At 40.1% G+C, this 23,168-nt stretch overlaps 1 protein-coding gene across 2 annotated transcripts in view; it reads left to right on the forward strand.

Annotated features, from left to right (window-relative positions):
* TRAK1 (trafficking kinesin protein 1) overlaps positions 1-23,168 on the forward strand; it is a 136,640-nt gene that overhangs the window by 38,907 nt on the left and 74,565 nt on the right. The window contains exons 1-2 of one of the 2 annotated variants that reach the window (XM_075083479.1): positions 8,401-8,508; positions 15,083-15,154. The gene's annotated coding sequence lies outside the window, so the exon portion shown is untranslated. Of the gene's footprint in view, positions 1-8,215; positions 8,509-15,082; positions 15,155-23,168 lie in introns of those variants that run through there. The other variant, XM_075083477.1, reaches the window with a different exon arrangement.

Here is a 23,168-nt window from a genome sequence, read left to right on the forward strand (position 1 = left end):
CTGTGGTCATCCCACAGCTTTTCTTAACAAGTGGAAAAGCAGTACCAAATATTTACTTATCTTTGAATCTCTGAAAGTCTTTGAGGCTTATGGAGAAGTGGGTAGTTTCATGGTCTTGTGGTGTATTAAAAAAAAAAAGCCACACTTCACAGGTTTCTGTTGTCACTGTTCCCATCCATACTACTTGAGGACCTGTTTTGCTGCTGGTGTAATAGTTTTCCCTCATACACGAACTGTTTGACAAATCTTTGATACCTGCCTCTCTTAGTGGTACACGGAGCTATGCTGGTAGGCAGCATGTGTTCATGTGCTGCAGCTGATGTTCGTGTAGTTTACATTGTGTACTGGCTGTGTATGAGGCAGGAGTTTGTACATGCTAAATACAACAGCAACCTAACACCAAATGATTTGGTGGTTTGTTTGGTGGTTGTTTTTTTTTTAAGTGATCAGATCCTTCCTTTCTCTTCAGCAAGTATTGGACCATTCCCCTGGCCCCAGCTTGTATTGGTCTACCTCAGCGAGCACCTTGCAAGTGCGCGGGACTGAATAGAAAGTATGTGTTTGAGGTGTTTATAGTTTGCATTGCTGTACCTCTGAGCTTTGTTTTGTTACCTGATTAATTCCTCCTTTGACTGCACGTGCAGGTCTCGTAGACTCTGTACTAGTGGTGGTCAAACAGCTTTCCCTTTGCAAGACAGGTACACAGCACGTCTAGCTGAGATCTCCCAGACAGTAGTGTGATGGACTTATTAACTTTTTCAGTTTTATTTGTTCATGGTGGGGGCAGGGAGGGCAAGTTTGGTAGCCTACATGAAATAAAAGGAGAGGAAGCTGTAAAAAGCTCCCAGTGTAACACGAGCCTTACACAAGGAAGAACTATTTATAGAACCCTGCAACATTTGCCTCAAGGAACTTCAGAGCAGAGAGGGGCAGTGCTACATAAAAGCCGGGGGAGAGGACACTTGTGCACTCACAGCTGCGAAGGTCAAACCCAGGCCTTGTCTTACAGTATGCTTCCACTCGCCTTTGGCCTGAGGGGAGAAGAGACTGATGGGCTCCTTCTGAAGGCCAAGTTCTGGTGGTGAGAAACTCTGGTTTGTGGAGAACAGTGGGGTGGTTTTCTTTCTTTTTTTTTTTCTTTCTTTCCTTTTCTTTATGGGGCTATTTGTTTATGATGTTTTGACTTGCATTAATTTTTGAAAAAACATGACTGTCTTGATCGGTGACTTAATGGTCAAACAAGGCCAAACAAGGTCACAGCAGCAGCTTTGGGGACCTTGAGATTAAGGTTTTATGCTTTACCTGTTGATACTATTGTTTAAGCATCTTTTTGATTATTGCTGCTGCTATTCTGGCTTTTGTTCTCTGGTGGTGACTCTGTTATTCTAAAAGACATTGCCATGCCACTGGCAGTTAGCCAGGTATTGTTATGGTTTTGGATGCTTTCATCTGCTTAATACTTGTTGGTTATGAGGCTTTATAAAAAGTGGTTTTAGAAAGCCTTCAAAGCTTTAGCTTGAAAACATTCTTTAATGGTTTAATATGCAGAAGAGCCTCTCTTTTGGGAGGCATATACCTGAGAAGATCCTTTATAGCACGTGACAACCACTGGGTGTTGGTACTTTTCTGAAAAGATTGCATTTGGCTAGGCCAGAGTTCCTAATCCTGCTATGGGGGCGGGGGGGGTGGGGGGGTGTCAAGGGGAGGGTGGGGGAAGAGCATGGAATATAATTTAAATGTGATATAAGGCTTGAGGAGAAGGGTCTGTGTGATGCTGGGGTCACAGATGGCTTTGGGGTGGTTGCCTGGGTCACCAGAAACACAAACCCTGTCAAGAGAGCGAGGCAGTGTTTCCTCCAGGGTGATCGAGGAAAGGTGTTTGATTAAAAGGTTCTTAAATGGCATTAAAACTTTGGATAAGGATGTCGTCTAGAGTAGTCCAAGATGCTTGTCCCCTTAATTTGCTGTAAAAATTATGGATCTCTTCTAACATGAGAAATGCAGTACTAGTTTTTATGTATGTTTGAAGGTAAATAAACTGCTTGTCACATTCTGTCATTCATCTATGACACTTTCACTATTTTTGTCCATCTAGTTAGAGGTTTAACTAAGCAGTCAGCATTCTGCATATTTAAAAGCTAGCTCCTGAGTGGAAAATAAAACCCCATGGTTTAGAGGAGGGCAAGATTATGCAGGACAAGATTAAAACAACTCAGTAAATTATTTAGGATCAGTCTTTAGATAAAAGTTAAATAGTATATGTGTGTGTGTGAAAGCCAGATTTACTGCAAATGGTGGTTTCTTTGTGGTCTGACAAAGTGTGTTTAAATGGAAGTAGGCATTTTGACTGGCTTTTAAGCCCACCCACTCAGTGAAGAAATAGTTCTTAAATTAAAAAAAAAAAAAAGCAAACTTTTGTAGATGGAAGATGTGATTTAGTAAAGAAATAAGCAAGTCGAATGCTCGAAGCAAGTCTTGCTTTGGTCAATTCAGTGATGATTTTCCGAAACACAGACTGAAGACTATTCTGAATTACCAAAGGTAGGCCAGCATGTTAATCCATTTCACAGATTAGATGGACATATAAACTGGTTTTGATTTGCTCCAGTGTCTATGTGGGGCCTTCTGCATTTGAAGAAAGTATTTTTCATGTAAATAAGCGGAGGGCTCTTGTTAAAGAATTTAGCAAACTTAGCAGACATAGTAAAATAGAGGTGCTTACGGGATTTACAAAATGATATAAAAAAAGAGGGAAGAACATTTCTGGTAGGACTCTTGCAGGTACATTAAACAGAAGAATTTGCACACCCTGAAAACCTCTGAAGTGTTTAACCATGAGAATTGGTAAATCAGTAAATGAGAATACAAGATCAGAGCTCTGTAGCTCTAGGCAGATGCTAAGGATGGAAAGCGCTCTCAATCCCTTGGTAGCCTGAGGTTCTGTCTAAATTAGAAGATACTTTGGTCAGTAGGGATGCATCAGTAGATTAAAGCTTCTTAAATCTTCATCACTGATTTGGATGGTTTACTTCAGATTAGATTTAGCTTGGCACCTTGCACTAAATGTCCCATTTAACCTGTGCTGTTTGAAGCTTTCCACAGGAGAAAAATGTCATAGGTACACACCAAATGACCTTGCTGTGATGAAGCCCACGTGGTTGTTTGAAGTCTCATGTCCTTCTTTGGCAGCAGGTTGCATTTGAAGTGCATCTTGGAGCAGAGTTTTCAGGTTCTCTTACTCAAAAGGGAACTGACTGTTCCTGTGCATCAAAGTTGTTCTGAAAAAAACAGCTAGCTCACAGTAAATGGTTTTGCTTCAAAACTGCACTACTGCTCTAAACCAGATAGTTAAGCGTGAGAATATGCATAGCAAAAGGATGACCTGGAAGAAAGGGAAAGATTTTAGTTGGAAGCACTAGAAAGGTATTTTTCCCCTCTTTTAAGGAATATTTCTTTACATTTGCAGTGATCAAGGTACCATGTCTGACTAATGAATAAAAGTATTATTTGAAGCACAAAATCTGAGCTAGACAGATAACTGAAAATTGTTCGAAGCTTAATAATTTTTAGTAGCACATCATTTGTAGGAGTTCCAGATGTTTTGTGACTACAGTCATTTGCTGCAATCTAAGATGGTGATGAGAAGAATGTCACATGGTTACAAACAATGTATTTGTTGGCATTGCTGGGCACTGGGTAGGCATGCGGTTGAATAGCTCCATCTCTTTTACTGTTTTTGAGGGAGGAAGAAGGACTATTTAACTCATTTTTGTCTTTAGAGTCAGAGTTCAGGATTAAACACAACCTAATGCAGGAAAACTTTATTTCAAATGGCTGTGAAACAGCAAGTGGTTTATTTTACTTGCGTTTGAATGAAATATGTGGTGAATGAAACTCAACCTCCTCCCCCCAAAACCCACTGCAAACAAACAGTGAACTTTTTTTAATGGCTGATATGGGGATTTTTTTTCTTTACCTCAGAACCCTCAGATCTTGGCTGTTGTCTGATATAAACATGTCTTTTAGTGTTGAACTGCTTTGCCTAGGTACCTACAGCTGGACAGCCTTTTTTTTTCTTTCTTAAGTGGAGTGCACTGCTGGCTAACCACAACTCAATTTGACTTGGCTTTTGTAGTCTGGGCTGCTGTGGGTACACTGCAATCATACCCAATGTACTTCTTGATCAGGTCTTAGTTACACTGTAGTCATAGTCCAAACTATAGTGTAGGTGTACTGTTAGATGGCAGTGGTGTTTAGTGTGTATAGAATTTAAGCTCTTTATGTAGTGATGATGCAAACACTGTGTTTTAAGCATTTATTGGGTTAGACCAAAGTCTGGGTATTGTACAGGGGAAGTGTGCAGGAGTAAGACTTTGTGCTTGTGCCCTTGCTCTTACAAAGTACAAGTTTTGAATTAGTCCCCTCAACAAAGAGCTTGCAAATAAGTTGGGTTTGGTTTTTTGTTTTTGCTTGTTTATTTTTTTTGTTTGGGGTTCCCCCCGCCCCGAGTAAAATGACCTGGTTAAAAACATTTAGACAATAAGGGAATTGTGCTCTTTCTGCAAACAGTTTTACACTGAAAAATTAAGTTCAAATATTCCAAATTAAATATTTATTTAGACCCAGGACTGTTTATAGGCCCCAAACTGTCATTGTAAATAGACTGGTAGAAATGGTGCAGAAGAGCCACTGAGGCAAAAGCTGAATTATGTCATAGTAGGTAGAAGAGTTATTTATATCCTGTGTGGAGGCTGCTGTTGACATACACAGTAGAAAGAATGAAATGCATTGTCATCAAGAAAAGTCGTAGTCTGACTTAGAAAATACGTCCTTGCTTGGATGTCAGGAGGAGTAAATGCAAAACACTGCAATAACAATTTCTATCTTCTTCTCCTTAGGAATACTGTATATGCAAGTGAGACTGACTAAAGAATAATATTAATGTTTGGTAGTTCATGGGTATAGTAGCTACAATGTCTGTTCCTCTTCATGGCTGGTAAATACTGCTCAGCTGTAGTTTGTTATTTTCTGCAACAGGAAGATTTAGGTGAGTGTTTAAAGGAAAAGTGTGTGCCCCTGGATTAGGTGGTAATATTTGCCTTGCAAGAGAGGCCATGCAAACAGTACCTCTATGAATTTAATAGAGTCTGAACAGCATTCTTCCATTGTGTTTACTGAAATCAAGGATATTTAATAAGTCTGAAAGGGAGCAGGCATACACATTTATGCCCACTTTGTTCCCTTCATGATACAAGTTTTTAAGATCAAGGCAAATTCTCTTCCTTAATCCAGAGTTTGACTTTCTCTTATAGATTTTACACGGGTTTCTGCAGCAGACCAGACAAACTGACTTGTGGGGTTTTGTGGGGGGATGTTTTTTGTTGCTTGCTTGTTTTTTCAAAATCTGTTTGTTTATGGTTTCTATAATTGCCAAAGGTAAAACACCTTGTGTGAAGGAAGAGCAGGGATAACTTTTTGTTTCTGAATGTCTCTGTCTCTATGTTTACCTGTTCTTAACAGTGGCAGGGCAGAAGTTGTTGGAGTGCCGCTTACGAGGGGGAGAACTGGATCCATGGTACCTCAATGGGGGTGAATGCTAAGCTGGGTGAAGAGGGCAAAGTGAAACTAATTCAGGACAAACTTCTAATGCAACTTGCAATGTTGTGTTCTGGCTAAAAGCATTTTTGCTGAGGAGTATGTGGGAGATAGTGGTGAATGAGTAAAGGTGATCAGGTACATCAGATGTTGAATGTCAGTGTGTTCAGAAAAGTTACCACATCTCAGATTCCCAAAACCTACTTGAAGACTTTTACACACAAATCATGCTTTTGTTATCGGTGCTATTTCATTTGGTAGCGTTGTTACGTTGCTGGCTTCCTATAGCTGTGAAGGCAGGGCATGGGGAGGAGGGGAGAGGAGGGAGGGCAAGAAAAGCTGGAGTGTCCTGTTAATGCTTTTGGTTACTTACTAACAAGGGCATGTCTGGGAGTAACAGACTTACTGAAGAGTTTCCCAAAACAAATGTGATTCACAGATGTGTGGTAGCAACTAAACGGATGAAATGGAGACCTTTTAATGTAATCAGTCTATGCGTATCCGAGATATTTTCTTGTTTATAGTTTAAGCTGTTTCTGTCTTCAATGCAGAGTGGAAAATGAAGATCTGCATTTTGATTCCAACTTCACTTGAACAGTTAATGTCTAATATCAGGAGCCTCCCTCCTGTTATTCCTAAAGAGCCACTTGAAAGTCGACCGTTTTAAAAATAATAGGTACAGGTGACCCCACTGTTCTTTTCAGTATGTAGTATGATAGTGCAGGAATGATGGATGCTCTGCAGGGGAGCCATACGATTTTTCTGTTAAAGCACTCGACTGAAACTTTCTCTTCCTGCAGCTGCCACAGCAGAGTATCATTTGTATGAAAGGATAGTATCATAAACTTATAATTTGATTTAATATTTTCCTGTAGCTATTATGATTATTACAAAATAGAGATTTTGAGCCTCTCAGTATGAGAACAATTTCCAGGTTAAGTGATAACATATGGAAATACAAATGTTTGGAATTGAAGAAGACTTAATGAAATAACATTTCGTGTATGAGGATAGTTTTTTTTCCCCCCAGAGTTAATATTGCCTATCTGTTTTCCGGTTGTGGTGTTCTGATTTCAGTGTAAACAAGTCCTTGTTGAGACCCTCTGAGAGGGGGAGAGAATTGTGCTTTGATTTTTCTTCTTATACCTGTGGTGAAAGGGAAAAATATCTTGAGAAAAGATGGTGCTCGTACAGTATTAGAACTTTGCAAGGTTTCTCTGAAGCTTATTCCCAGAAGGTCTAGAATGTGTAATCTATATCTTGGCAGTTTAGAGACAGAGGCTTGAGTCTGGCAATGAGATTCTAGAAGTATTGTCCTGCTTTGGTGAAGCAATAATGTTATTTACTAGAAATGCTCAAGCAGGGGGGTTGGGTGAGGTGATCTCCAGAGGTCCCTTCCAACCCCTACCATTCTGTGATTCTGTGTGTGAAAATCCCGAGTACAAATTTAACAGCAAAATAAGGTTATCTGGACGTGTTCCTAGAGATTAAAAAGAACCTTTTTCATAGAATTCTCCAGAAAACTTCTATTTCTAGTTCTCAATGAAGTACTGAACATAGCACGTTCTGCTGCTGCACTTGAATATTGAGTTGCATCAATACCTGCTTGCAGACCAGTGCATTTCTGTCGTCTTCCTGGCTGACTTTCTGCTTTTTCCATGTAGTCTGGGTGTTCTTGTGTGGCCTGTTCCTCAGCTGCTTGTAACTACTTCATATATAAAGTATATATATAAAGTATGCAGTTCTTTCCTGCCTTTCTAGTCCGTTCCCAAGTCTGGTTTTTCTGCAATCTCATTATTGCATTTTCCTTTTCTAGCAGTAATGAGCATTTGCGTCTTTTCTTACACTTCTGATAACCAAAACCAGTACCATACCACCAATTATTGCAGTGCTTTTAGCCCTTTATCCAAAAGGTTCGGTGAAGTTTTTGGATAGAAGGTGCTCTTCTTCATTCCTTCTCTGGCCCATTTAATCTTGCTGGGGGCATCGCTGTCTGTCTTTGATGGACTTCCTTCTCTGTTTGCTGTTCCCCAGTGCTTCAGCCTCAGTAACTAGACACCCCCTTAACCCAGTGCACCTTGATTTCTGTTTCCTGTGCACTCTGTAAAGGGAGCAAAGATGCCAGCTGGCAGCGAAGGGCTGGGCTGCGCACAGTGGCCCAGTGGAGGGGATAAGCCTAGGAGCGTTGTAGTATAAGCTCCTAATAATTTCTGTATTGTTTGGCATCAGTCAATTTCAAATGACAATGTTATTTCAGTATCAGTAAATCAACCAGTGATGTGCAGTCTGTCTGCACAGTGTTGCTCAGGCAGCAGGCTTGGTTACATAGAGCTTTCCCTTGCCCAACATGAGGGGAGGGCAGCTGGTGGATGGACTGCACTTATCCCAAGTTGTGTTAGGCAAAAATCTAATAACATGGTACAAAGAATAGCGCTTTCCTACTTGACCTGACTGTGCAAATTGCAAAGATAGGCAGTTGCTCTCTGAAGACTCTTTCGTTTTTAGTATTTGCTGAATTTGTCCAGTTAATTTTCTTTTCCTTAAACATTAGTTTATCTATTCTGATTTATTCTGTTTGGAATAGCTTGAATTGAACACTTGTTTCTTTTGTATTTTGCAGACTACTTGAAGCCAACTCTAGCAAAGAGAAAGAGTTCTGTTTCTGCCAGCCAGACCCAGTCTCCGGTGCTGGTCCCCCTGATGGCAGTTTGTACAACCCTGTGAAACCTGCCAAGCTGGACGCCACAGCTTTGCACGACTGCACTTTGGCCGCCACTGTGCCTCCTTCAGAGCCGTTGAATCATGCAGTCCTAGCCTGTGACACAGGCATTCACGAAGAGCACTATGTAAGTGAAGCAGTGGAAGACGATGTGCCAGACTGCAGAGAATACAGAGATGCCTGCACCATTACTGGTAAGCAGTCAAATCTTTTATCTTGGGAAGGGTATGGAAATGTATAGTTAAGCTTCTGTTCTTGAGCCATTGGTGAGATATCTGGTTCATGGACAATTCTGCTGCTGTTCTGCACGTTTTTTCTTGTTTAAGTGATTTCACAAGCATCTAGATTTTCAATAGAAGCACTTTGTAAGGTTTAAGGCTCTTGCAAATAGGTTTGACCAAACTAGGATATATACTTATGTGCTTGGGAAGGGGAACCATTCGAAGTTTGTTTGGAAAATAAACCAAATAAAAGTCAGGAATGAGGGGAAGGAAATACTACAGCTTAAAATTATGGAATGGTTGTCCTAATGTTCAACATAATTTAGATTTTTTGTGTTGATAGGAGAATTGCTTTGTGGGAGAAACAGTATGTAACATCATATTTTGACTGTATATCTTCTTGCTTTTTAAAGCCATTCCATTTTTGCCACATTAGTTCTGGAACTAGGAAAGTTAATGTCTAAGGAACAGCTTCTTCTGCATGCTTGTGTGAAAGGCTGAATGCCTTTTTATCATAGTGTTCATACAAATAAATAGAATATATGTTTAGTGTAGTATTCTAAATAGAATTAGATTTTTAGTGATGTGGTCAGCTGACCCAATTTTTTTGTGTTTGAATAATCACTGTAACTCAGTTTAGTCATGGATATGGCCATGAAATGACAGGCAGTTTCCATTCCAAAGCCATGGTTGTTTGGCTGAGCTGGGAGGCTTCTTTTAGCTTACAGTGACCTTGTCAGTTCCAAGGTCTTTTGGGAATGTTTGAAGGACTCAGCTGAGTTTTCAGGAGGGACAAATGAGAGGGCTGAGAAAAATAGAAATAAGACTGGAGCTCTTCTAACTGATAGCCAGATGCCTTTATCCTGAGTTACTTCCAGCCATTTCTAGAATTGTCTGTAGGTCAGAGAATTAGTTAATGGTCACTATCAACAGATACTTCTGTAGTATGCCTTAACTTAGCTCAGCTCAACCGCTGTGTAGTTGCTAAGGGTTGACATTCTGAAAAAAAGAAAATAGAAAGAAGGGGAGAGATGCTCTGCATGTCTATCCCTGTTCCCTTGAAGACAAGCAGCCGGATTAACACTGAAGTCACTTTCAGTCAGGTATGCTTCTACATAAAATCTTTTGTTAACAGAAACTAACTTCCCATGCCTCCTCCTTTGTATTCATGGGTTTAGAGCTTGTTTGGGTCACTCTTGACTGCCCTCTAGGTATTTCCTTGGTAGGTAGACTAGAAACGCATTACATAGGCACATTCCTGGTAGCGTACTCTTTTTCCAGGTCCCTGTAGAAGGATCTTTCTTCCAAGTTGTTCTGTGGGCTGTCTCCCCTTCCCTCCCTCCTCTGTTAACAGGAAGATGTTAACTTTCTGGTTTTCTGTTTCTGACTACAAGCCCAGACAACCAACTTCCTTCATGAATCAAGGTGACATCTTGACTATGGTTCCTTGAAAGGCAAGGCAAACTCTGTCTTACTATTTTAATTTTTTAAAGTAGCTTTTCTTAAATGGAGGTCAGTGCATGTCTTCCTACTTCATGCTCTTTCAAGCTTGATGCAGTTTCTGAATCTGTTTGCTTAGTTGTCAGCCAACTGTGGTTTACTGATTGATCCTATAATACTTTTTCATTAATTAGCTGTTCTGCAGCAGTAAATTTGTACTATTTGTGACCTGGAGACACCATGGTAAGACTTGCAGTACAAATAATGGTGTGTTTTTTGATTGTCTGCTTGGTTTTGGTTTTTTGTTTTTTTTCTTTTTAAATGGATTTTTGAGTTTTGGTTCTTTGCTGTGCTTTTTAAAGGTGTCAAAGGGCATAGACTGAGAGTTAAGAACTGATCTCATACTTCCTCTGTAAAATCTTTGTCCATCATACACGCTGGTGTCCAGCGTATACCCTTGAAAGAAGCAGAAAGAGAAACACTTGCAGAGGAATAAGGATTGTCAGAGGCTTTAACATGAAGACTTTGTGTAGGTTTGACTGAGAGGTTGGCACTGGTTACAGTTTTAAACTATTTAGTGGGAAAGAAATTGTTAATATCAAGTCTGCATACACCATAACTTTTCTTCTGAGGCCAAGTCTTGTCTCATCCTAGAGCAGGCATGTTTGAATTCAGCAATCAGGGTAGCCTCTTTCCTTTTAGTCTAAGACTAACACCTAGAGCTTATTGTAAAAGTTATCTGCAAAAATCCTTGCAAATAAAGGCTTGAACAGAGTTAAGAAAAAACTGGGAAACTGAGTCACAGTGCTGCGTGGTGATGCTTTCTGAAATGTAACCAGCTAATGGTAATGTAATTGGAGTTGGCTCCGGTACAATTTAAGCCTAAGAACAAATTATATGATGTGTATGTTTTGTTGTTTAACTTACAAGGTCATTGGTACTCAAAGAATTATTGCTGCTTTGCTTTCCTTTTTTTTTAAAAATTATTATTATTTTTCTCTATTCCGTTTGCTGGCAGTAGAGAGGCATTTCAGCATTCTCTGTGAGGAGCACGGTCTTTCCTGCCTGGGACCTGAGAGCAGATGTAACGTAGCTGAGGGTGCATTGCACATTCTGATTGTACTAAGCGTGTTTTCTTGGATACAGGGTTGCCTTAAACATTTCCTGTCCCCAAACCACCCCAGAATTGTGCTTGAGCAGATTTCTGTGGGAGTGCAACTGGAGGTATTTTAGGCAACTGGTCTGGATAGAATCCCTCCCCTGCTTTTGTGGCAGAGGGGAGGTGAGGGTTAACTTTTAGGTAGGTCACACCTTTGATCTGTTCTACTGTGTGGCCTAGAAGCAGTTACGTTGGCATAACCCACAAAAGGAGCACTGCAGGGGTGGGCCTGGGTGACACAAAAAACAAGGAGTTGAAAAGTTTCCTTAAGCCAGTGTTACCTCTAAGTGGGGGACAGCATCCTAAAAGACTACTTTCCCACTGGATTTGATAGTAAAGCGATGTAAAATAGTAAAATAGCGATAGTAAAACTCATAGTTGCTGTAACTAAAGTGTTACGCCTGTATAAGTAGATGCTTCTGAATCTGTGCTGATTTGGCATAGAAGGGCAAATGAAGTAGAACAATTACTCCATTTTAAAAAAATATTGTCTGTGAATGTTTTAAGAGTTGTTATTAAAAAAATGTTACTGGTGGAGGACGTATTTTCTAACCACATAATAGTATTAAACCTGAAAATTGATTCAGTAGCTGCTGTAGTAGATTTTTTGGGGGTAATTATTACTTCATTTTGGTGGTTGTTAGCAAGATTTAAGATAAAAGTTCAATGTAGCCTAACTTACAGAGTTTCTACTGCTGTTGCTTGTGGAGCTTCTACAGGTAAATGGGCAGAAGGAGACTCAAGTCCTGAGGCTGGTGGTCAGTGGGGCAGCATTGAATGACATGGAAGTGACAGACTGCTACTACATATGTGAGGCACCTATCTTGTGCCAGTTATTTTTTCCTTTGAACTTTTCTTTTTCTTGCTGCAGCCATTCATCTGAGAGTGTAAAGATAGGAGTGCGGGTGTAGCACCATCTAGTGTTCCTTCTGCTACAAAAGGGAATCGAAGTTCTTTTGAAGGTGTTTTTCCTGCAACTGCAGTGCAGACCTGGATACTTAATCAAGCGCTGATGGAAACAGCAACTAGGGTTGGGGCTTCCTTCTCTTACACCCCCCCATCCCGTTTTTTGTAGAGCAGGAAGGGCTGTAATCATGGCATGATGGAGTATTACTAGGTTGCTCAGTAGGCCATTTTTGTGAGTTTAAAAGCATCTTAGTCTGATTGCCTTTTTTCATGGTCCATCAGCTGCTGTCAGACAAACCTGTCCTTCTGGAAAGGGAGAGTACAGTGGGGATGGAAGTCTGAAATACCACTGGAGTATAGATTTACTCTTGTGACAGATGTCTGGCTTCCAGAGTCCTTTTGTGGATTTTTGTTTCTCTTAAAATATGCATAACACAGTATTGTTAGCCATCTTCAGTAAGTTAACTTTCAGTCTGCTTTCTCGTATCCGAAGACTAGCTATTTTCCATGCATTTTGGCATGATACACTTTGTAATTCAAGAGCTGACTGCTTAATATGCCATGTAGGTTTCCTTCATCCTTCTCTGAAAAAAGAGAGAATGACTGGACTATGATTTAAATTGCCTAGCTCCTTCATTAGTTTGCATGATTCATTTGTTCATTGTACTAATTACTCTTTCCAAATGCATGTGTGTTCTCTGGCTGTTGTGTTCTGGGCACTTCCCTGAGGATTCTTGGGAAATTTTTCATGGTGATAACCTGTTCTGTGTCTTATTTTGTTTGTAATTAACACAAATTGATTTTTTTAAATAAAGTTATATCACTAGATGGATCAAAGCATGAAATCCCTTTTTCTCTCAGCTGGGAGGTATCTCTGAGAAGAGTTGGTGTTTGACCTTGCAGGTAGGGTAACTTCTACCTTACTGCACTGACTGCAATGATGGGTAGTTACATCATCCAGAGAAACTGACTTTTCTTGCTCTCAAGCCTCGTGCAATCTCCTAGCAACAGCCATCTGGGTGCAGAAAGTTTTCTCTGGGTTTTCGTCCTGCCTCTACCCTTATTCAGGCTTTAATTATGTTATCAAGTGAAACAGAGCTTCTGTTCTCTTCCATCAAATGTTCATAGTAATATCAGCCAATTTTGATGACTGTCTGATCCTACAGATAACTGGTGTAATTTTGACCATGTTTTCTGTAGTCACTTCATTTTAAAGGGCATGCCTAGGGCGTATAGGATTTCCTTTCCAGTTCCCCTGCATGCCCCACCCAAATTTTTTCATATTTTTATTTGAAAGGCTGAATTTCTATTCTTCCTGTTCTGAGTCTGACAAAGCATGACTGTAACCCCTTAGTTTTTGGTAATACAGGTTGCTACTAGAAAGATTTACTTTTGATATGTGGGAGATGGGAAAAATACCGTATCTGTGGCTGTCCTGTTTTGGGAGTGTGAGATCCTGCCAGTCCTTCTATGCTTGGTATTCTGAGAATATTGAACAGGGTGCTCTGCTTTTGTTTGCTACCTGTTACAGGCTGGGTTGTTGTCCTGTAAGTGTTAAATGGTTACAAAAGTATTGATAAAATAACAGCAGCTTTGAATTGTTTCCCTCTTTTTGAACCTCTGAGTTCTCTTATGGTTATCTTTCTTGTTTAGTGGTTCGCTACACAGCATACACTTGCTCTAGCACTTCTTTGTTTTTTTTTTTTTGTTTTTTTTTTTCCAGTTCCTGCTTTGGGGTGGTACTTCCATGTTTTTCTCAGTTTTGTTGATGAGAGAAGAGGGGTAACATACTGCTTGGTGGAGCTGGAACTCCAATGAACACCGTAAGAAATGCTCTCCTGGGTCAGGCCAGCTGACTCAGGACTGAGTTTCTGACTCCAGCAACAGCAGAGGCTGGGTATGGAGAGCGCATGTGCAGCCTCTCAGTAGTTTATTCTCAGCTTAAGTACCCCCATCATGCACGACTGTTGTATTAAGGATATAGTGGGCATGTCCCTACCTAGTTCTTTTAGTGTCTACTTAGTGTTGGACCCTGCCTGTGACTTTGTCTAAAACCTTTCTAAATCTGTTGATTGTGTTACTGTGCAAGTTCATGGTTTTTACTGGCTGTGTGCAGTGGTACTTAAAGCAGTCTCCCACTGATTTCTGCCAGTATTTCTTTTTCTAGTTATGCAGGATTTGATGAATATCGGTTCTTCATTCCCCTTATGATTTCATCTTTGTGATTTTGAAAAACCTCCGTCGTTCTCACACCCCAGTCTTCTCCCAGCTTTCTTAGTATCTCCTTTAAAACTTTGAGAACATGGGCTCTTACCTCAGACCATTTACTTTGCTATTGCTGTCACCAGTCTCATTCCATAAGCTTGATCTAATCATGATCTCTTTGCCCTCTTCTTTACTGCCACTTCCTATAAGCAGCTATTGCTAAATTCTGAGCACTCTTTCTTTCTCTAAAGCATGCCAGAAATGCTAGTCCTACTGAAATGAGATAGCTCCCTCAGTATGACTGCAACTATTCTATGAGTCTAACTTCAGTTCTGTCTTGTGTACTTTAACAACATGATCTTATTCTCAATGCCTACTGCATCACTGCCCCTGAATTTTCTGGCTGGCTTTTGATGGGTTCTCTGTCAACTCAACAAAGCTTCTCCTCCCTGCCCGCCCCTGCATCCTATCAGTTGTTTTCTGGCTCTTACCCTTTGCCAGTAATGTAGTGTTTTTCCTGATTTGTCTCCTGTGACAGATTGTTATGCTACCTCTCAGTCTATATTCCAGGCATACTTGTTTTTTTTTCTTTCAGGGATTATCTTTTTGTGTTTTCTTGGGATTTTTTGTTTGGGCATTTTTTTGTGGTTGCCCCAACCTCCCCTAGAAGAATTCTGCTACTGTTATGCTTCTTATCCAGCCCTCTCGCTTACTTATATCATACTAGGAAGAGGAGTATATATTTTTTAGTGTAACCTGTCAATTCTAGAGTCACTGTGAAAGCAACTGTGGCAATTACTGAAGTCCAGTGTGACAGTCTTTATTTTTCTTTCCTAGATTTTCCTTGTTTTGGGAAGCACTGTCATTCCTAAAGGTCTACTTTATTCAGGGTAGGGAAGAACGAGAGCAGTAAGTATTCATCAGTGTTCTGGGTTTGTTCTTTGGAGAAAACTCCTGAAGGCAAGTGCCTGGTGGGTTTTTTGGGGGTGCATTTTTGTTTTGTGGTTTTTGTTTTTCTGTTGCAGTGCACTTGAATAGTACTGAAAGACTAAAAATCTACATGTGAATATTGGTATATTTAAATATGTGAAAATAACTTCTATCCCATCATTTACCTGCATAACGTGCTGAGTGCAGCATTACCTTCCTCCCTCAATATACATGTATGTGTCCATCATGAAACAACAAATTTTCACTCTAAAGCTGACACCTGTAAAGAGCAAGCTACATAAGAATTAGTTCGTATGTTTTGCTTGTGGTTCTAAAGCTTCATTGTCAGCCATTGTTTAGGGGCTGGCACATTTTGTAGCTGGGCTGAACAACAAGCAAAAGCAGGACAATTGCTTTTCAGGGTTTTCTGTACTCAGTGACCTATCAATGGGTTTTTGAGATGTTCTCGGTCTGTCTTGGCAGCTGGAAGATCCTAATGGTTAATGAATGTGTGTTTATTCTTACTGCTGCTGAACAGAGCGTTGCCAGCATGTATTTGATACATGAATAGCTTTTGTTCTTTCTCTAAAAGAATAGCCATGGTGGTGGAGTTTCCTTTTATTTTCTGTTTAATGTAAAAATAAAACAGTGAGTATGGCTGCATTTACCTACATGGAGAAACATTTCCATACTGAAGCAAAATTAATTTAAATTTATGCAATAATGTGCAGCCGGGACCTAATAGTTAATGGCCTCTCATCACCAAGATCTGTCTCACCTTTTTATACCCACCAGGAATGCGTGTGTAAGATGAAACCAAAGCAGGGAGACTTTAACCTAATAAACAATGAGATTCCTTACATTGGAACTGCAGTTTCCAGCAGTTCATCTTTGTTAGCTGGACATTCCCAGCTCTGTCCCAGTCTTTATTTGGTATGTTTGGCTAAGCCAAGTTTTCTCCCAGCTTACTTGTTCAATACACTTTCAGTTGCATTCTGCAACTAAGCAGAATTTCATACCAAGGAAGGTAACATACTGGAAATATTTGCACTTTATGTACCCAAAAATGCAGATGTTGCCTGAGCCCAGTGGCTTATATGGGAAGACAGTTCTATGGCTTGTCCACTCCACAGACAGGCTTAGCCAGTGCTTGGTGTGGCAGAACTGAAGGAACAGTATTTTTTTCTTCCACTTAAGCTGGCAACCTGGTCAATGTAATGATTTTTCCTGCATACCATTATTCTTTTGGAAGGCATAGAATGATCTGAATCTTCGTACCAATTCTCCTGTGTAGCAAAGGAACAATTGTGATTATGTTCTGTGCAGCTTCTGGGAAGAAGGAACTTTTCCAATGATGAAGCTGGATTTGCTTGGGGGAAAGAGGGTGGGAGAGGGGAAGAAAAGCAAACTCTTGAAGTCTTTCGCCTTTCTACTCCTATCCTTGGTCTTATAAGTGCATCTTTGTATGAATTGAAACATGAAATGGCAGATAACTGAAGTGACACTGGTATTACATAGAGAAGATTCTGAGAATCGCTGTTTGGGTGCTTCATTCTTCTCCATGGGCTGGACTTCTCATCCAGAATTCTTTTTCCATGATTGAGTGTACCCGCTTGGCTACCATAAATACCACTTGCCTTTCCCATGGTGCCCCACTTAAACAAGGTGGGAAGTCCAGTTGAGATCTATGTGTGCAAGAGAGAAAGCACTGTGGGCACTACTGAGTTACAGGTTAGCTGAAGCCTTGCTGTGTGGCAGCCCAGAACAGGAATATCCAAGGTTGGCATGGGGTCTTTTATTTTCCCATGGAAGATTGGATTTTGTGCAGTATTTTCCATATTTAGAGGCAGAAGAACTACTGCTTAAATAGGTTTGGTTAAGGGTGTGGCAGGACTTGCAATTCCAAAATCCTGTCATGCCTGTCAAATTACAGAAGCTGCCATGGCTCTTTGACGAGTCTGAGTTTTGAAGGTATGAGACAGCTTTCCTGTTGAAGAGGTTTTCTTCCAGCAGTTTGACTTTGCAGCCAGAAATGAGACTTCTGATGTGTAGGATGCTAAGGCCATCTCTCCGTTTGGGCAAGTCAGTGAGTTGGGAGGACTGTGAATTTTCTTTTTAAAAGAAGTTAATTTTCTTTGCTCCTAGGAGCTAATCACACACTTTATATTAGAACATACGTATTGTGTGTGTTCGGTCCTGAGTTCAGCAGTAGTATTTGTAAGACTTCAGTATAATTAGACATATTCTGGGCATCCTAAAACTGAAATTGAACAGCAATGTGGTGAGTTCTGAGGTTTTGCCCATTACAGGTATATGTGCAGAGTAATTGTTACGTTAAAGAAATACTTGTAATTCTGGACTCCAGTTAATACCTAATGCCTGTTTCTGTGGGGGCTCAAATATTGGATGACTACAGGCTATGTTTCCCTTTTCAGTAGACTAGCTAGCAGCCTAATTGCAGCGTTGAATTTTATCTACCCTTTTGCTTTTCATTTTTATGTAGAACTGTTCACAACGGTAACAACTAGTTCACTCCATTCCGTGATTGTCTAAATGGACAGAAAGCATTGGGAGAATGAGGCTACTGAACTGCTTCAAGCAGCCAGGAAATATCTGCTGGAAAAGCATTTAGAGAAAGACCATCTTTCTTGCTTCCATCCCTGGAATATGATTAGATTTTAGGCTTGTGGTCTGCTGAGAAAGAAGAATCCTAATGTAGTCATGGCCTCTTGGGTGGTTGTCAAGCTAGATTAGGAAGATTAGCTAGGAAGATTAGCTAATCTAGCTAGATTAGCTGGATTGGAAGGAGTTTCTGGAATTTTCTTGGCTCAATGGAATGGGATGGCTTTTAACAATATGGAGCTGTGTATTTCTTTACCCTTTTAAGAATGGAGGGATAATCAATACACTGAGAATTTTAAACAGGGAACTTCCTACTTAAATAGTAGAAAATGGAATGAAGTGTTAGGTGAAGTTACATGTACTGTAGAACTTTATTTCATTTTACATACAGGGATATGAAATTTGTCAAGTGCTTGCCGATCCTTGGCTTCCAAGAAGGGACACAGACTTTCAGTTTGTGTTCTCTGCATGTATATATATCACATAAAGCAAAAACAGCGGTCAAGATTCACTAGTGTTTAGCATGAGATAGCCTCAAGTTCATGAACTTCAATTTCATTCATTTTATGTGGCTGGACTTAAGCCTCCATGTGGTAGCCCTGTTCTGCAGAAGACCTCCCTTCTACTTAACTTGTAGGGAGCCAGAATTGGAATTGAATGTTTTCAGGTATTGTGTGCTTTTTAAAAAAATAATTTGCTATTTATTGACCAGCCATTTTCAAAGAGATTTCAAGTTTCTCTGTTTTAAATTTTAGCGAGCTAAGTATCAAGCAGAAGCGTGTGTGTGTGGGGAATGGGACAGGACTGAAAACCAGGGAGAGGAATAGGTGGCTCTGTATTAGACTGAAGAAGGCTTCCTGCTTCTTCCAGAGTTTCCTTGTTTCTCTCATCTTACTTTTCTTCCTGCGCTCTTACCTATTTCTCTTTCCCCAACCACCTCACAAGGTTGTGACAAGTCAGGAAGTTTTAAATCTGTTGTGGCAAATGAAAGAATTTGCCAGCAAGTGACTACAGAGGCCTTTTTTCCTTGCTTGGCATTTTTAAAATTTTTTAAGAAGGAGAGGGTATTTAGACGGTGTCTTTCTGGCTGTGGGCTGAGTACCAGCTGCTGGGTGGTGATGCAGTGGAGTCCACTGGAAGATGTTCAGGGTGGGCGGGTGGTACGACCTGATGACCAAAGTTTGTGTTTTGAAAGTTGCCAAGCAGCCCAGCACTTCCCCACAGTCACGCCTAGCGCGTAGTTGTTCTGCTGGACACACTGTTTTTGTGCAGCAGTTTTTCCCGTTTTCTCGGAGGAGGCACCTCAGGGTAGCACGGCTGCTTTGAGCTGTTGGCAAGGTGTTGGCCTCCATCAGGAGCACAACTCTGGTGCTCTGGGAATGATACAGTCTCTGGGTAGTTTTCTTGTAGCCTTCCTTGCCTTGACTTGTGTGTTCTGGCCTGCCCCTTCTTAAGCACAGCCCTGCCCCTAGCATAGTTTGTGGCAGGGTTGGGTTTGTGAGAAATAGTTTTGCTCCATTACAGCAATGGGCTGTAAATGAGAAACTGGCTGACAAAATGTCTTTTGTGGTGTAGGGGTTTGGGTAGTAAGGCGCTTCCTAACGCCAGGTGGCAGTATCTACTGCCAGCAGGTTCTATAGAGACCTGGAAGTCCTTTTAACCTTGAAAGGGGAGACTCTGCTTGAAAACAAACCAAAAAAACCATAAAGATTGAGAATGGCTTGGGCCAGAATTCAGACAGACTAAAACTAAAAATTTCATCTTCCATGGAATGGCTGTACTGATAAGCTGTATTGTATTGTGTTTCTAAAACCTGTAGATACCAGGCTTTGAGATTTGAGAGTAAAGTTTATTTTCTCTGTGTGTGTGTTGGGTTTTTTATTCCTTTTGTTCGCCTGCCTTTGTCCCTTCTCTTTTAGGTTCTTTTCTCTAAATTTATCACTACTTTTTATGTGAAGTTGATGCTGAAATTGAATAGGTACTCCTTGTTTATCAGTCAAGCTAGGTTTCCTTTCTACAGAAAGATACAACTATTCAGTCATAGCTGTAAACAGGTGAAAAACAAAAGCCTGGTAGGGATTGGAGTTTGAATGGTGAGCTGCTTTGGGTGACCATGTTGTTTGGAATGAGATCTTCAAATCTGTCTGCGTGCGGTTTGTGTTGAACTTAGCTTGAGTTGAAGTTCAAGTGAGGTTGAATTGTTTGGTCATGAGGTGCTGGCATAGTTCCTCCATCTGAATAACACTGACAGCTAAATGTGTGTTTAGCACTGTATGGGAAGTGACCTCATGTATTGTATGGCTGCGCGAGTGCAGGATGAAAATGGCAGTGGGTGACAGCACCCTACATGATGCCTTATGGTCTGTGTGATGTTATGTGCGCAGAGGGGGAGTGGCAGTCCTTGAGGTGCTGTGCCCCTTCAATACAGTCAGCTCCTGTTGTTTTAGACCTCTCACTCCATTTTCTGTTTGATCAACTCCTTGCTCACTTGTCAGCAGGGGAGGGATGTAAGTGTACATCCCAAAATAACCAAGTGTACTCTTATCCTCTCTTAGTTGCCCTAAAAATTATGCCTCTTTTTTCCCCAGATATATATTAAAAAAACCCCAAAACCAACCAAACCAAAAACCCCAAACCAAACCAAAAACCCAAAGCCACCCTCAATTCAATCTCCACAAAGAAAAGTTAACTTTGCTTTTTAAGTGGATAGAAATGTTGGCTAGAAGAGAAGGAACAAAAGAAATAGATTAAATAGTCAAAGGTATGCAGATCAGCAAGTCTAACAAAAGTTCTTCTAAGGGAATGTAAACAAGCTGAAACAAACAGTGAACCTTTGGTGGCTCTCAAGTTGGGAAGGAGGTGGTGGCGGGGTTTAAGATGCTCGAAGAGGGGAAATACGCCAGTCAAATGCCAATGCATGAAAAGATATGGGACAAGCTAACAAGTAATCCATTCATAATTATTCAAGAGATACTGAAGTAAGAAACAAAACGCAGAAGAGTTCTTTGGGAGTGTTCTGCCCAGCTTTGCATCATCTTTGTTGATGGAGTGGATTAGAAACTGAAGCAGCAAAATCATCAGGGAAAAAAAAGCCTCAAAGAACTTGCTTTAATCTCATTTAGAAAACATACAGAGGAATAATGTAAAAAACTCCTGTAAAGCAGACTGAGGAACTTCATCTTCTGAGGAATAGGGCCTGGAGGAATCTATTTTGCACCAAAAAGAGACGAGGGTGTTTGTACATCTACCACATTTAAGCTATGAAGACAGCAAAGCACTGGAGTGCATCCCTTGCAAAAATGATATGGAAAAGAATTAACAAATTTTTTTGTTTATATGCAATTATTTCTACGAAGCACTGAAAGCTGCAGACTTCTACAGTGTGCAAGAGCCTTAGAAAATCTTTCTTCTTAACTCTTTTCTTTCAAAAGCAGAACCTGGAATGACCCACACTTTAAGTGAGAATCATGAATTCATAATTCATTTAGCTATTTTAAGCTTTTGTAATTTGCTTGTAGAAGTTTGCTTGTCAAGGATGTCCAGAAAACTGCAAACTTAAAATTGCTTAGACTACAAGACCCAAAATCTGTAACAGAGCATCTTAGAAGGAGATAGTTCAACTGTATTTTGGGGTTTTTTTTGTTAATTTTTATTAATGAGGAGTTGTCTTTAGGCTTATGGTGTTATATTTAACTGAGTAAAATGAAGGTACCCTTTAGGACAAGAGGAGGTGCAACAGTTTTATGCCTGCTGGACTTAACTTAGTCATAAAACATAAATGATGTCTCGGATATTTTGAGAACTTAGTTATTTTTGCAGTTTAATGAGAAATATTAATAAAAAATATCTGGAAGCACAATTGGGGTCTTCTATAAAATGTAACTGATGTTTCAGGATGGGGGATGGCATTAGTGCTGCGTACCTTCTCAGAACAAGTGCCTATGCCTCAGAAAAGGGAGGGGAGGAAAAGTGAAGGGAAAGGCTGTGTAATTGTAGCACTGAGAATGTTGCTGTGATTTAAATGGTGAACTAATGTTCAGTCATACACAAGTGTAATTACAGTGTCCTGTTTTTCTAAATAGGCAATTATATCAGAGCCTGCCTCTATTTCCTGCTGGTATACAGATTTTAAAATCGCAATAGGAGTTAATGACAATAGCATCATAATAAGTTGCCTTTCCGGTTACTCATTAATGTCTTTTCCAGTTGTTAGGCTTTTTGAATTGCTCAGAACCACTCAAGTTTTGTTATATGACAATGTAGAAAAATTGTCTTGCTTGACTTGTATTCCACTATAGTTCTTACTTACTTACTGTCTGTGCTTCATGTTCTGGCAGATTTCTTTTCCACAATAAAATTGTATTGGTTTCTTTTGTGTGTTCTTCTGGGGATTTTTCGTTTTGGTTTGGTTTTTCCCCCTCCTAAATTTTATTGGTAACCTCCTGCTTTCCATTTTCTGCTGCTACTTCTGATACAGCAAACCATTTTACTTCTCTGCACAAAATTATTTGCCTGCAACTTTTCATCTATAAAGTCAGTCCATTTCTTTTGAAATACTAATTAAAAGCAGAAAGACATTAAAGGTTTGCATTTTTCAAGCATTTTTATTTCATTATTCCCAAGAAAACCATCTCAGTCAGGCTGTGTAGACTTTTATGTTCTTCACAAGAGGCGAACTAACATTTCGGCCAAAAAAAACCCCTAAAACCCAACCCCAACAAAAACAGAATCCCATGTTTTTGACAGTGAGAGTCATTAGATAATCTAAAGATATCTGTATCTACATAGATATGTAGATATAATTAAAAAAATCTTTATGTGTATGCATGTACACACACATATCTCTGAATGTTTAGTTGATATCAACAGGTGTTTTTTAGATCAGCTGGCTTTTCTGAATGCAGGAACTAAGATGGATGTTGTCAGCAATTAAAAAGGTAGCCAGGGAAGAGGAAGGGTTTGTAGTTACAGGTTAGCTCTCAGCTTTGGAAACATGGGGAACAGGTCTTGTTTCTCTGTGTAAATTTGTAGTCTTCCAAGAGGGCTGCAGGGACCTCTTTGAAATGATGTGTGCAGGCTGACTCTTGCATTGCACAGAGCTCCTTAAAAATAGCATTGTCGCACATGCGGGTACTTAATCCTACTAAGTTTTGCTCATCCACTTCTGCAGTGAGGTTTGGAGAACACTTACGTATGTACAACTGTTAGCAGAGCAGCCTAGTTGAAAGCAGAGGAGAACACCTCCTGATAGGTAATAGTAGACTCCTTGAACCATAAGGTATAATGCAACCTTCTCAAGTGGATTTTAGTTTTAATCAACAGGATCTTGTAAAGGATATAGGCAGGAGATTAACGGTATGAGTTCATCTTT

Source organism: Phalacrocorax aristotelis, chromosome 2 (assembly GCF_949628215.1).
Source record: "Phalacrocorax aristotelis chromosome 2, bGulAri2.1, whole genome shotgun sequence".
Classification (NCBI taxonomy): Eukaryota; Metazoa; Chordata; class Aves; order Suliformes; family Phalacrocoracidae; genus Phalacrocorax; species Phalacrocorax aristotelis.